Source organism: Rattus norvegicus, chromosome 3 (genome assembly GCF_021556685.1).
Source record: "Rattus norvegicus strain SHRSP/BbbUtx chromosome 3, alternate assembly SHRSP_T2T, whole genome shotgun sequence".
NCBI lineage: Eukaryota > Metazoa > Chordata > Mammalia > Rodentia > Muridae > Rattus > Rattus norvegicus.
The window spans coordinates 24221666-24237999 of NC_141536.1; the positions used below are offsets into that span (position 1 = coordinate 24221666).

Below are 16334 nucleotides of genomic sequence, written 5' to 3' on the forward strand. Positions count from 1 at the left end.
CTTTTGAATACTCTAGACAGAGATTTGATGTAGAACCTTCTGTTTTCTTTGGAAAGTCAATTAACCTTTTGCTAAAGCAAACACAGGTAAAAGGGTACTTTGCTAAAGCCAACATGTGAAAGGATGTACGTACATGCATGGTAAAGGATTCTTCGCTAAACACACACATGTACTAGTTCCCCTAACATTGCATTGCTGAGCTTCGTTTGTCACGACTCCATAGGAAAAAAAAATGCACCAAACATTTTTGGTGGTGTTCTGTCACCTTCTCCCCACATCCCTGGACTCAGGCCCGTTGGCAAAGTGATGACAGCTGAAACAGACTCAGTGGAGTTTTGCAAAGACAGACGCACATGGTGAGGCAAAAACTGTGGGGGACATGTGATATTTGGAGGGAGTATAAATAGAACACAACAGACAGTGAGGGGAGGCTCGCTTTGCAATGCTTCTTGTTCTCTCTTCTTTGTCTTTGCTGATCTTCGGTTTTTCGAGACAGGCACGGCAGAGAACTTCTCAGGAAGTCTTTGCTGTCCCTGATTGTTGCTGTTGCCTTGTGCTGTTGATTAATCTGAGGCCTGGCTGTTTCTACTAGGTCAGCCAAATCTGCTGAGTCATGCTTGCTATCGTGACGCTACTGGACTAGGTTGCTGATATATTCGTGAAGTGTTTGCTGCTCATTCCTGTGAACTGAACTGCTGATTTCCTGGCAATGAGGATCAGATTTGCTCCAAAGAACAATTTCTAAACAAGTTCACATCATCCATATCCTAATAACCTTTTCCTTTCCACCACCCTAGGTGGGTGGTGGGATGGAATAGAAGTTAAAACGTTTGACAACCCATATTTCAGAAGGTTTTGACAATAACAGACATTCCTTTGGTTACTACCCTGCTTGGCAAGAGAAGAGAAGCTAAGAAGGAGGGAAATCTAATGCTGATTGAAATAGGCACAGCAATTGTAGAACACTGTGTTAAAGCATTTTTCAAAAGTATCTTGCTACAAAAATCTCTTGCATTGTCAGATCCATTACTATTTCGTGTAATATTTCATCTAAAAAATAGAAACAATTCCTTTCTACTTTCTCAGAAACATTCCCGTACTCCTATAAGGTGACCAAAAAAAAAGGTACTTGACTGATCCAACAGGTAATAAAAGTTATCCTTCCATGAATTCAAACGGCATTTGTATGGAATCCCTAGGTTAAACATTGAGGTAATATAAATTTTGACCACTACCTCAAATGCCAAATACAATTACCAGATGAGGATAACTCTCCGTAGCTGTCTTTGGCAACTTGTGGGTTCTTTGTTATTCCATCCTTCTCTATCCCTTTTCATTAACCCAATCAACCCTCCAAACACTAGATAAGAGGGAAAAAACAATACATGAAGGAATGGAAAAAGATGTCTGAAGAAAGTCAGGTTTTAGAAAGGGGACAGGTTAGTGTTAGACTACTTTCTGCAGATTAGGGACACCTCTCTGTGCCTGATAAGCATAGAGATATCTAAAACGTGTCAAGTCCTTGAGAAAGTAAATGTTTATTCTTAAAGGTTAGGAAAACAGTTGAGCAGTTTTCTATACGAGTGTCTCAAAGGATAAAATGGTAGGTTTTTATTTCCTCTTTCCTTGGAGAATGAAAAGCAATGGTGTAATGGGGCTCATGTATGAACAGAAGACAGTAATCTGTTCTTCATTCATGTTTGTATGATATCACCTGCCACCTGCTTCTATAGATTTTGCAAAGAAGTCTCTTCCCCTTTTTTCAGGACTACCCATGGGAGACTAATTTATCATTTTTAACCTGACTGTATAAACAAAAACTGTCCTCAACTATGCTATTCATATGTACATATCAGAGGTTAGGAAACATTTTTAATCCTTCACAGATCTTGACAAAATAAGTACAAAACCTATGTTGATAAGGAGTGAAAAAAAATCAGATCAAGTCATCATATATTTTATATGACTCTCCTGATATCTACAAACAGACAAACAAACAAAAACAAACAGAGGCGATGTGGGCACAGTCACTGTGGTGTGTCCAGTTGCTCTCCACTGCAGATGAGCACAGCTGTAGCCAGGAAAGAACAATGAGCATTCATGTACACCTCAGTATCAATTCCAAGAGAAAAGTATTGACTGGGTCCTGACAGAATAAATGTTTTCCTTTTCAAAGCACGGTGTAACAGCCTACTAGGTAATTACTTTGATTTCAAATGTCTATAATTCCAGTTCCCAGGATAGCTCATAATAGCTCAGTGAGAAAATGAGAATATGCAGATGAAGTCTGTCACTGTATATTTATACAGTCAAAAATGGAAAAGAAAAACTAGAGCCTCAATTCACAAAAGCTAATTCATAATAGTTATTTTTTAAATCTGGCTTAAGGATCCCTTTGGGAAGAACTGGATATAGAGAGAATCTTTGAGACTCTCAATTGAGAGCTATTATTTCAATAGTCTATTGGGAGGGCTGCTTCAGTAATATCCTCCTCCATTTGTCAATTTGTTTTCTTTCTATTTTCAAACTAAACACTTACAAGTGAAAGAAAAGACATAATGTTCTGTGTCTCTGGGACACATGCTTCTGTCCGTCACAATGCTCCTGATCTGCAATTTGACAAAGATGTGCAGTGATTTTGTAATTTATTACAGAAGTATATCAGCAGGGCGAGCCTTTTAGGAGTGTTACTTCTAGACTGGAGTCCTGCATCATGGCCTTTATTTACTTTCTCTGTTTGAATTCAATGGAGAGTGAGAGTTTCATTCAGGACTGGAAACTACTTTTGCCTACATGTTAAAATGGTTGTTGAAAAACAGGTAGGAAAAATGAGGATAAGTACTTTCACTTAAAGCTTTTATTCAAAAAAGTTATAATGTTATGAAAAATTAAATATTATTATGTCTTACAGATTTATAATGAGAACCAGAGAGTGTATGTGTTTTCTTTTTGCTTAGTATTTTCTATTGTAATAATATGACTGGACTATATTGAGAGCAAGATGTATGTAGCTTTTATCTCTTACCTGGTGAATTTTTTATATCAATTTTACAGAATGAGTTCCAAAGGAAGATAAAGTCTTGAGTAGAGCATTTATTAGTGTTTTAAATCTCAAACATCAAGAATTTTGTCTTCACCTCAACTATGTCCATATAACTTGTTCTTCTATACCCATTGCTGACACTTATTACTTCCAGGTAGAAATAATAATTAAGTACATAAAATTTTGACATTTTAACTAAATTGGCCTAATTACAGAGCAGGGCTTTCTTGATAGCACAGGAGTTTGGAAGCTGAAGTTATTGTCACAGATAACCTCCTTGTCCATATACTGCGCACACATGATTTAGCATTCTAAAATCTTAGTTTCTTTCCATTAATCATTGTACAGGTTCTACTCATTGCTGCTATTCCATATCAAAGACATCCAAATTGTAGTTAATAATGCATATGCATTTTCTAATAAATATTTGGGAACTTCTTGGGTCTGTATCATCGTTGGCACCAAATTAGATTTATTGAACAGGAGTCTGAATTTTACCCCCAGGTATGGTGACTCACAATTTTGAGCTGGCAATTTAAATACTTGGGAATTCCAGGAAAAGAAAGGTAACTGAAAGTTCATAGCCTCCCTAAACCACACAGTGAAATCTACAAGAGACACAGGTTTAGTGTGAAACCTTGTCTCAAAAAGGAAATCAAAACAAAAAACAAAACAAAACAAAACAAAAACAAGAAATTAATTACTTTGTATTTCATGAACCCTCAGTTTGCCAAATGCATATTAAAAACTTAGAATCTTTTATTTGTTAACTTCAATATTAGTCTCTACAATGTAACTCCGGGTCTAATGAAAAAACATAAACTACATAGATTAGCCCTAAAATCAAATCCATTTCTTTTGCGTGGCACAACATGCTATTTTTCTCATGAAATAAAGGAAAATAACCCGTCCAAGTTCAATGATTCTTTGAAAGATCAAGTACTTATAGCATTTTGTATGCGGGAGAATTTGAGTTGTACATTCTGTAATATTTGTTATTTTCTACTCTGCCACTAACTAATCATTTATAGCAAATTGAGATGATACTAATGATGATTATGATGATAATAATAATGATAATAGTTAACTACTATCACTCTAGGTTCCCATGAGCTCTCAGGAACCCACGTGGTAGGCGGAGAGAATGGATTCCTGCAGGTTGTCTTCTGACCTTATAACTTTTCCACTACTCACATATGTATGTCTATGTTGATGCATACACATAAATAACTAAAAAAGATTGATGAATAAACAACATAAAGTTCTTTAAAACTTTTAGTGAAGCAGACTATTAACTATTCCTGTTATGTAAAAAAAATTGTTCCTTTTAGTTTTGTATATTACAATGTCATTATATCATTTAGCCCTTCTTGTATTTAAAACTATTCTAAAAACTCCCCCTAGCCTCCTTTTAAACTAATTGTTGCCTCCCCTACACACACGCATCCCTCAGTGCAAAATAATGTTATACTTGATATAACAAGTATAGTGGGCAAAACAGAATTAAAAGAATGTTCTTACACTGTCCTTGTTGCTGAATATGAAGTCATTGTTAAGGTATCATTTACTAATATTTAGTCACACTATTATATTAAATATGTTTATGATGATGACCTGGAATTATCTCATTCACACCTTGATCTTGAGCCTCAAGGTGATATTTTTTCCTTTTTGATGGATTAATCAAGTTCATGTTGGCACAATTGATTTTACACCTGGACATGGCAGAAGTATCCTTATTTTCCTCAGGAATAGCTTCAACATACTTATGATTCTTGTAGGACTTGCTTAGCATCTAAAATTTTTAACTTAAGAATGTGCCTATTAATATCTCCAGGTTACATCATGTTCCAAATAGGAAGGACAAGACAAATATCTAATTATTTACTTTTACACTAATCGCCCATGAAATGTTGTCAACAGTTTAAATATGTGACTGCTTTGTTGTGAAGAGACACCTTGAGCAAGGCAACTCCTATAATGACAATATTTATTGGTGTTGGCTTACATATTCAGAGGTTAAGTCTATTATCACGAGGCAGAAGCATGGCAGCATTCAGGCAGGTATGGTACCACAGGAACTGAGATTATACATGAAGATCTGAAAGCCACTAGAAGAACAACTTGCAGGCAGCTAGAAGGAAGGTATTAAAGTTCATGCCCACAATGACACACTTTCTCTAACAAGGCCACACCTCCTAATTATGCCAGTCACAGGGCCAAGCATATTTAAATCACCACATCTTTCCTAAAGATGGTCTTGGTAAACTGTATGTATATTGTTTCAAGGGCTACTCAGCTCTGTACCATACATCACCAAGAATATTTTCCCTTTGTTTTCTCTGTCCCTCTCTTTTCTCACTGATTTCTGCCCTCTTTAAAACTCTAAAAGGAAAGGTATCCCCAATGCCAGCGTTATGGGAAAGGTATTCTCAATGTAAGTGTTCAATCTCTGAAGGAAATGGCATCCTGGCAGTTGGCAGCCAAGGAATACCACACAGTCACACCATAAAAACCTCACACAAAATATTTATTGGGAAAAACACAAGATTGGGGCTTCCTCTGCTCCAGAGAGAAGCAATCAATAACTGCATAGGAGACAGGGTTAATATAAGGCATGGGAGTGCTTTCATGAGGCAGGGAGTGCTTTCCAGGTCGGCCTTGGATTGGTGGAATTTTGTGGCTTGATCCTGTGTAAAGCTCAGGAATTGGTGGGTTTCTATGGCCTGATCATGGGACATGCTCAAAGATTGGGATTCTTTTCTTTGTAGGGTAGAATATGGCTATGTGAGAGTCCGGGGACTGGAAACATACCAAGTCCTCAGCCAGGGAGGGATGTCATAACTTGCTTCTTACCCTTGGAACAGAGAAAGTAGTACATGGGCCTCCACAAGTGTCACTGGCTGCTGCATGCATAAGGATAGTTTGCATAAAAATGTATATATTTTGTTTTATGTTCCTCCTTTGGAGGACTATCCTCTCTGCCGAGGTTAAGAATTCCATGATAATCAGAGACAGCACTAGTCCAGGAGACAAGGGTAAGTCTAATATCTCAGTAGAACACGTGACCTTCAGGACAACCCTCAAAGCTGTGGGAAAGAACTCTGAAAACTTTAGTTCAAATATATATACTTTCTCAATTATGCAAAATATAAGGATGAAATATCAATAGTATAAGGAACTTCACAGATCTAAAGAAACAAAAGCTGCCCTACAAATTAACTTGTCAGAAAGATAGTAAGGAAGGATATAGACTTGGAAAGTGTTGATCACAGGGCAAAATCCACCCATCTACTTTTTGTTCATGTTTGTTTTTTGTTCTTGTTTTGTTGTTTATTTGTTTTTTTGTTTAGGCTTCCAAATTTCTAAGTTTAAGAACAGTACGGGACAGAGGGAGTTTAGGTCCAGGCCTGGTAGGTACACTAATTTCATGGTAGGGTCACAACTATCTTAAGCTATCTTATTGTCTGTGATTGTGCTTGCTGTCTTTTTAAGAATTTAGGGACTGGGGTTATAGCATACTGATTCAGGGATCATTAAAAGTAAAACTGTGGTAATGACTGAATGGATATTTAATAGAAGACTGGGCTTTTGAACTAGCCAGAGAGTTTTTATAATAGCAAGGAAAGTTGTCTCAAGAAGAACATAGAGAAATTAATCTGGGAAACTATCTCAAACAGAACATCAGTCTGTAACCTTCGATTTTACTTCCAGGAGTTGGTTTTCACCACTCCCAGATGCCCTTTCCTCAAAATCCCTCTACAAGTTGAGGCTGGTCCTTAGCAGAAACATGCTTTCCTATATGACTACTAGAGTAGTCTGGGAGGTGAGGCCTGGCCACTAATTCCTTAGGGCTTATATTTACTTGTCATACTTTATATCAAAGCAGTTAAAATAGGCTACTAAAGACAGGAAGCTGTGGATGAGTGGGTGTGGGTGTGTGGGTGAGTGGGGGAACACGCTCATAGAAGAAAAAGGATGGGGATGGGATAGAGGATTTATGGATGGGAAACAGGGAAAGGGGATAACATTTGAATTGTAAATAAAATATCCTTGAAAAATGTAAATAAAAATATCCAAATAAAGAAAAGATGTAAAAAAATATAAGATTTGTCCTTCAGTCAAACAATATTGTGAAAAAAATTTTACTCTACTGTATCAATAAACTGCACCTTCTAACAGGGATATAAACCCAATATCCTCAAAAGTATGGGAGAAATATGTGAAAATACAGACCGCAAACATCAACTCCCAATTGTTCTAAGTCAGATGAAAGAGTATGCTGGCATTACATATAGCTTCATTGGTATCATAAAGTATCAGTCTTAAAAATAATGTTCTTTAATAGTTTCACATTATACCCTAAGTAAGGTTGCTTCTATATTGATGATAGCCTATTTTGATGAATCCCATTCTTGATGATTCATAAAATGAATGGAAATTCACAAGCATGAGATCCATTTTTTTCACTTGGAAGTGTAGGTTTAATCATTTTTTTCATGGTCTCTCAAACCACCATTGCATACAACTCTCTCTGTCTCTCTGTCTCTCTGTCTGTCTCTGTCTGTCTCTGTCTCTGTCTCTCTCTCTCATACACACACACACACACACACACACACACACACAGATCACATTAACAAATCTTCCTCTAAATATTGTTGACAATTAAGACAAGTGTATCTTTGAAATTTTACCCAACTAGTATTATATTATGACCTGACATTCCTCACAAATTTGTTTATCTCAAATTAATCACCAAGATAACTATTAAAAGCTTTTGAGCAAATGTTTAATTCAGAAAGGTAGAGTCCTCTTGATGAGATTGAAGGCCTAAAATGGAAGCAGGCTTCATGACTCAGAGTATGTTTGCTTTTCTTAAGAGAGAGCAGACAGAAAGTACTTGTAGAGCTGCTCACCTTCCTTCCACATCAAGAGGCTAGCAACAAATTATCTCTCCAAGGTGCCTTGGAGAACCCTTCTTGTAGCTTTGACTTTCTAGTTTTCAAACTACAAGGAATAAAACTTCATTTATTTTTTTTTTGGTAAATTATCATCACCAGATATATTTGTTACAACAGCATTAAAAAGCAAAAGACCACAGTAAGCTCAAGAAGAAGGATGACCAAAATGCGGATGCTCCCACTCCTTCTTGAAAGGGGGAAAAATTTCCATAGGAGGGGATATGGAAGCAAAGTTTAGCGCAGCGACTCAAGGAATGGCCATTCAGAGAGCCCAACCCACATGTGGCCCATATATATACAGCCACCAAAACTAGATAAGTTTGATGAAGCTAGAAAATGAAAGGGACCAGATATAGATCACTCCTGAGAGACACATCCAGAGCATGTCCAATACAGAGGTCAGTGCTAGCAGCAAACCACCAAACTGAGAAGAGGACTCCCTTGGGGGGAAATTAGAGGAAGGATTGAAAGAGTTGAAGGAGCTTGCAACCCCATAAAAACATCAATGCCAACCAACCAGAGCTTCCAGGGACTGACCGTGGGTTCCAACTGCATATGTAGCAGAGAATAGCCTTGTTGGGGCACCAGGGGAAGGGGAAGCCCTTGGTCCTGCCAAGGTTGGACCCTTAGGTCAGGGGAATATTGGAGGTGGGGGAGTAAGAGGGATGTATAGGGGGAATACCCGTATCAGGGAGGGGGAGGGGATGGAATGGGGACTATGGACAGGAAACCGGGAAGGGGAATAACATGTGAAATGTAAGTAAAGAAATATATCTAATAAAATTTTTATAAGAAAAGCAAACTAAGACTAAACAAAATCCAGGGCAGGTCTGTTTATTTTCCTTTCTTCTAGGAAGCTTAATGACCTGCTCTTCAGCAGTCAAGGTAAATGCTGAGCTGGCAAGGTGGTGAGACCCAGCTATTCCAGTTTTCCTGTGGAACACGGTATAATCTGATGACCTTTCCCTCATAAGCTCAGCATATTCTTTCAGTTCTTGGAATAAACATTTGATGCTTCATCTCAAATGAATGGAATTTTTTATAAACTTCACTGGCATCTATAGTTTGTGCTTGCTGTCAAACCCAGAGTCTATTATGAAGAGACTACAATCTCAGTAGGCTAAACTACAATTATACAAATTTGCAGTTTTTACCACAGTAGTCCAGGACCTTTTGGACAGGGTAAAAATATTATTCATGAGCCTACTTGTTTTGAATAGACCTTCCCTTAATGTGGTGTAAACATTTAGTTTACCTCCTTCTAACATAGATATTTAAATGTTTTTTAGCTTACTTAATAATTTCTTTTTTATTTGTTTTGTTTCTGCTGGCCTTACATATGTAGACAGATAAGACCTTAAATTCCAGATCCTTTTTATCCAACTTTCAGAGTACTAAGATATGGCATCCCTGTTAATACTTAAAAATAAACTGAAAATATAACCATGCGATTGTAAGTGGATGGGCAGCTTTATTTCTTTTAGTGATTTGATTAGTACAATTTAGGATTTTGTTTTCTTACCTTTTGATAGTCTCAATGTGTCATATGAAAATATGAGTATTCTATTTTAAATACATGTGCACCTGAAACCATTTTTGTCAGTTGTCTAAAGTTTCATTTCTTTCTACAAAATGGAACTCTGTGTAACTTACCAGTATTCCCATAATGTCTTGGCTTCCAAGGTGTTCATTGTAAGCTCATGAGCTAGGATAGCACCATGATTTATTTAGATGGTATTATAGTGCACAAAAGTTTTTTGTTTGTTATGTAAACTATTTACATCACAATAGTTTGTTAAACTCATCACCTTGGTAGACCTCTTCAGATTATATAAATAATCTGAATAAATATAAAAATAAATAAGGATATTGCTTGGAATTTGAATAGATTTCTAGTATTTTCAACTAGAAAGATAGCATAACAAAACAACATTAATTTGAAAAAAACTTGACAACTCACATTAGTGAGAGATTCATTAGGTTGACTAAAATGTGAAAATTTATAGTTTCATCTACATTCCTTCGTATCTTCTAATTTTTTTTTTTTGGTTCTTTTTTTCGGAGCTGGGGACCGAACCCAGGGCCTTGCGCTTCCTAGGCAAGCGCTCTACCACTGAGCTAAATCCCCAGCCCCATCTTCTAATTTTTAAAGAAAAATATTCTATGCATATTTTGAGCTTGCCATGTTTTCATTTTATTACATAAGCATAGCAATCATGCAGTCTGATCCCCACCTCCCCTATCTTTTCTTTTATTCCTTCTATATGAATTTTGGCAGTGAGGCAGGCAGCATGAGTGGGTGCTGTTCCTTTAAGAATTCTGTGTAAAATGACTGAAAGCTTCTAAAAAATAAGAAATCAATACACAAGCATCTGTATCTCGTGCTGAAGGGATATCAGTTATTTTCTAGGTGAATACACTTATGGCCCTGAAAATAGGTCGTTATTCTTGTCTGGGAACACATCTCTTTTAAGAGAGTCCAGGTTCAGTAATGCTTTAATTTGCAAGACTAACCAAGCTGAACCATCACTGAAATGTATGTGGACTTAAATCAAAGGATTGTGTTTGAAAGAGACACCATTAACCCTACTGCACTATCGCTCCAGTCTTATGGAATAGGAAAGCCAGTGGCATAAACTACAGGAAATTGCCAGGCTAGAGCTGAAGCCTTTGAAGCTGCTGAGCTCTGATGTTGCTCTTATTTTGAAAAGCCACTTATTTTCACAGGAATATTTCTGTACATATTTATTTTTATTTTCTTTCTTGATTTCTTCTGGAACCACTTCCTGAACACAGGAATATGATACGCTTTGGAATATTTACATTTGAAGATACAGACATTGAGAAACAGATTATCTTTTTAAAAAATTTTTGTGTATATGTGTTCACAGCTGTAGTTTTCACCATTGCACGTGTAGGTATAGCCCTCAGATCAAGAAGCAGTTTTACCTCTCAGTTTGTTTCTCCACCTTATATTTTGATACAGGACTTCTTACTGAACTCTTAACTCATGAATTTGGGTAGATTGGCTTCCCAGCAAGCGCCGCTGATACTTCTGTCTCCACTTCCTGTATGGTAGGATGGTAAACCTATCAATCGTACCCAGCTTATGTGGGCACTGAAGACTGAACATAGTACCTCATGCTTTTGTGGCAAGTACCCAACAACAACCATCTTCCTATCACTTAAATTGTCCTTCCTTATATGCAAATTATTTATTATAACTGGAATTCATGTCTATACAGGTTGCATAGTTGCCTCCTCAAAATGCATACTATAATATATGTCATGTTTTATAGAAGAAAATAAAGCAGAGTGGCTAGGTTTTCTCTTTTTATTAAAAATTACACTGTAGACTTTTTTTTAGCCATCCTGTCCATCCTGTCTCTATTTTCAACTCATGGGCATTAATTTCTTCTTCCTGAGAAAAAAATGTGTTTTGGTTTATTTCTATTTATAACATAAATGTATTTTCTACATTTATCTTTAGTCTTTAATTTTTTCTTCTATTATAAATTTTTATTTACATTTCAAATGCTATCCCCTTCCCAGTTTCCCTTCAAGAAACCCGCTAGCCAATCCCCCCTTACTCCCTGTTTCTATGAGACTGCACCTTTAACCACTCACTCACTCCTGCCTCACCACCCTGATATCTCCCTACACTGGGACATCTAGCTTTCACAGGACTAAGGGTGTCTCCCACTGATGCCCAAGAAGGCCTTGGCTACATATGCTGCTGAACCCATAAGTGCATCCTTATGTACTCTTTGGATGGTGGGAGCACTGGGGGGTCTGATTGGTTGATAGTGTTGTTCTTCTTATGAGGTTGCAAACCCCTTCATATCCTTCAGTGCTTTCTCTAACTCCTCCACTGGGAACCCCATTCCCAGTGCAACGGTCGGCTGCAAGCATCGCCTCTATTTGTCAGGCTCTGGCAGAGCCTCTCAGGAGACAGCTATATCAGGCTCCTGTCACCATGCACTTTTTGGCATCCAGAATATTGTCTGGGTTTAGTGGCTATATATGGGATGGATCCTTAGGCGGGGCAGTCTCAGTGTGGCCTTTCCTTCGGTCTTTGCTCCATGTTTTGTCTCAGTAGTTCCTTTTGTATTTGGTTGCCCCTTCTAAGGAGGACTAAAGCATGCACAATTTGGTCTTTCTTCTTGAGCTGCATGTGGTCTGTAAATTGTATGTTGGGTATTCGAGCTTTTGGGCTAATATCCACTTATCAGTGAGTATATACCATTTGTGTTCTTATGTGATGGGATTACCTCACTTAGGATGATCTTTTCTAGTCCCATCCATTTGCCTAAGAATTTCATGAACTCATTTTTCATAGCCAGTAGTACTCCATTGCATAAATGTGACACATTTATGGTATCCATTCCTCTGTTGAAGGATATCTGGGTTCTTTCCTGCTTCTGGTTATTATAAATAAGACTCCTGTGAACATAGTGGAGCATGTACCCTTGTTTTATGTTGGAGAATCTTTTGAGTATATGCCCAGGAATGGTATAGCTCGATCCTCAGGTAATGTTACGTCTAATTTTCTGAGGACCTGCCAGACTGATTTCTAGAGTGGTTGTGCCAGCTTGCAATCCCATCAACAACGGAGGAGTGTTCTTCTATCTCCATAAGAACAGATTAGTTTAGTGTAGAATTCTATCAGAATTTCATAGAAAACCTAATAGCAATATTCTCCAATCTATTCCAAAAAATATAAACGGAAGAAATACTACCCATGCTATGAAGCCACAATTATGCTTATACCTACCCACAAAAAGAAAGAGAACTTCAACAAATTTTCCTTTTGAATATCGATGTAAAAATACTCAATAAAATTCTTGCAAACCAAATCCAAGAACACATCAAAGCGAACAGCCATCATGATCAAGTAGGCTTCATCTCAGGGATACAGGGATGGTTTAATATATGGAAATTAATAAATTTTATCCACTTTATAAACAAACTCAAAGAAAAACCCCACATGATCACCTCATTAGATGTTGAGAAAGCATTGGACCAAATGCAACACTTCTTCATTTTAAAAGTCTTGGAAAGATGATGAATTCAAGGCCCATACCTAAACATAGTAAAAGCAATATACAGCAAACCAGAAGGCAACATCAAACTAAATGGAGATAAATTTAAAGCATTCCCACTAAAATCAGGGACTAGACAAGACTGCCCACTCTCTCCCTACCTATTCAATATAGTACTCGAAATCCTTACCAGAGCAATCAGACAACAAAAGGAGGTCAAAGGGATATAAATTGGAAAGAAAGAATTCAAAATATCACTATTTGCAGATGATAATGATAATATACTTAAGTGACCCCAAAAATTCCACCAGAGAACCATTAAGCCTGATAAACAGCTTTAGCAAAATAGCTGGATATAAAATTAACTCAAAAAAATCAGTAGCCTTACTCTACTCAAAGGACAAACAGGCTAAGAAAGAAATTAGGGAAATGACACCCTTCACAGTAGTCACAAATATTATAAAATACCTTGGTGTGACTCTAACCAAACAAGTGAAATATCTGTTTGCCCAGAACTTAAAGTCTTTGAAGAAAGAAATTGAAGAAAATCTCAGAAGATGGAAAGATCTCCCATGCTCATGGATTGGCAGAACTAATATAGTAAAAATGGCCATCATGCCAAAAACAATCTATAGATTCAATGCAATCCCCATCAAAATTCCAATACAATTCTTCATAGAGTTAGAGTGATTGGCAAATTCATTTGGAATAACAAAACACCTGGGATAGCAAAAACTATTCTCAACAATAAAAGAACTTCTGGGAGAATCACCATCCCTAATCTCTAGCCAAATTACAGAGCAATAGTGATAAAAAAAAAAAACCTGTATGGTATTGGTACAGAGACAGGCAGGTAGATCAATGGAATACAATTGAAGACCCAGAAAAGAACCCACACACCTATGGACACTTAATCTTTGAACTAAAACCATCCAATGGAAAAAAGACAGTATTTTCAACAAATGATGATTGTTCAACTGGAGGTCAGCATGCAATGGTCAGAAGAATGCAAATTGATCCATTCACCTTGTACAAAGCTCAATCCAAATGTATTAGGGACCTCCGCATACAACCAGATTCACTGAAACTAATAGAAGAAAAAGTAGAGAAGAGCCTCAAACACATGGCCACAGGGGATGTTTCCTGAACAGAACACCAATGGCTTATGATCTAAGGTCAAAATTGACAAATGGGACATCATAAAATTGCAAATCTTCTTTTGGTTTAATTTTAATTTAGTTCTTGCACTAAATTAACCAAGTTGTAGTATCAACTTACTATGTATTGCCTAGAATCTCACCTTCCTAACTTAAATATAACACAGTCAAATAAGCAAAAGCTTAGACTTCAAGATAATATTAAGGCCAGGTTAAAATTTTAAATACATATTTTATAATGATTAAATTATTATTCAAAAATCATATAGATGTTTGAAGTCAGAGTCAGGCTTAAAAATAATCCAATCAACAGTATTTGTGGGATTTTGTTTTGTTTTGTTTAACTTCATCTTTATTCTTATATAGGCACATGGGGAGTAAGGTTTGATATAATGGCAATTTCTTGGTTTCTTTTTTTATTGTGTGTCAGATCTGGAAAATATTTTTATAGCATCATAGAGTTGTCAGTGTATACAAACAAAGAAGCCAAAATAATAAAAATCTATTCACAACTATCAAAGAGGGAAAAAACAACCCAACATAACAGGTTTCAATCAGCCACAAACACAAACAAAGTCTATTCACACTTACACGAGAAAATGTCAAGTGCTCAGATGATGGCTGAAACCTTTAAACTGGGGCAAGAGAAATATACTTACAGATTCATGGGAGGATCTCAAGCTTGAAGGAAATGTATGTCAAGACATATCACAATTATGCTAAACTGTAGCATGTGCAACCATGTGAGTGGATCTGAAGGACATAAACATGATAATAAAATACTGCTTGCTAATACCTGCGAGTAGTTGTCGTGGTAGTAAATGCAGATATCTTGCCAAAGATATAGAATTTTAAATGGGAGGAACCAGATTGGGACATGTATTGTCCATTAATGTTAACTGTGTGAGGTGACCGGATATGTCAGTTTACCTTACTCTCTCCACAATGTAGACATATCAAATTATCATTTTTAACTTTGAGTAAAGACAGTTATTATTTGAAAAATAAAAGTCAATAAACTTGTAAAGAGAAACAATGCTAAATAGCAAATAAAGAAAAAACTAATACTTTGCCTAGAGCATGAAACAATGTGATTGACAGTAACTTTCTAATGCAAAATAATAGAAACTTAATAGAAGTGGCCTGAGAGTTTCAATGCAAATAGAGAAGAACTGCGATGCGAATCACATCAAAACTCTGACTCTACTGTGCCTCTACCGCAAGGTGTGGCCTTAACAATAGCTAAATCAGGTGACAAGGGAGACTTCTCGCTTTGAGGAAAAATAGGCAAAAGGAACAGTGGGGATGGAATTCATGAATGCAGCAACCTGGATGATCCGCAGAGAAGTAGACCGATGAGATCAAAAAGGAATATTGTAAGGTAGCTGGACATGTTATCAGCCTTGCATACCACTGTCACCCTTTCCTTTTGATTTAAATACCAGATGTAGAGGCAGAGGTATCTGTGCTTTCTGGAGGCCCATTAAGAGAGAATTGATTCCTATTGGTTAAATGAATACAACCTAAGATCTTCCTATGACATAGAGTGGAGGCCTGGCATTCTAAACAAGTCAGCACGTAGCAGTGCACCCTCTTTTACCATTTATTCCACCTGTGCCTGTCAGCAACCCAGACAGGAGCCCATCCCTTAGCAAAGCTGATTTGTCTGAAGACATGACAAGCAAATGGGAGGATTACTTTCCCCTGAGTGAGATAATGTACTTATATTCCCGGAAGCCCCTCGCTAGGAGCGGCTGCTTTCAAATAATCACTGATAAGCCGGTTTCCTTTCTGACAAAAAGTCTGCTTTTACCTTTACTTGCTTCTGTTTTCTGCTTATCCCACTACTCTAAAATCTCTTAGTACTTATCTGAAGACTTTCTCTTCGTTTCTCCAGTTGCTGCCAGGCCTGCCTTGCTCATTATAACTAAAGATGCATACACGTGTTTCTTCATCTTCTCCATACCTTCCCCCACCAAGCTGCTATATTAAGAACTTGTATTCTTTATTAATAAAGTGGACATTGGCAGGGCTTTCTGAGGCAAAAGGAAAACAGCACAGGTGACGGGGAAGCTACTTGGTTTGAGCTACGCACGGACTCCTCTTCTGACAATGAACCTTGAAACATAAC

At 37.1% G+C, this 16334-nt stretch overlaps 1 protein-coding gene across 2 annotated transcripts in view; it reads right to left on the reverse strand.

Moving 5' to 3' along the window:
• Lrp1b (LDL receptor related protein 1B) overlaps positions 1-16334 on the reverse strand; it is a 2085328-nt gene that overhangs the window by 353652 nt on the left and 1715342 nt on the right. The gene's annotated exons all lie outside the window — the stretch shown is intronic.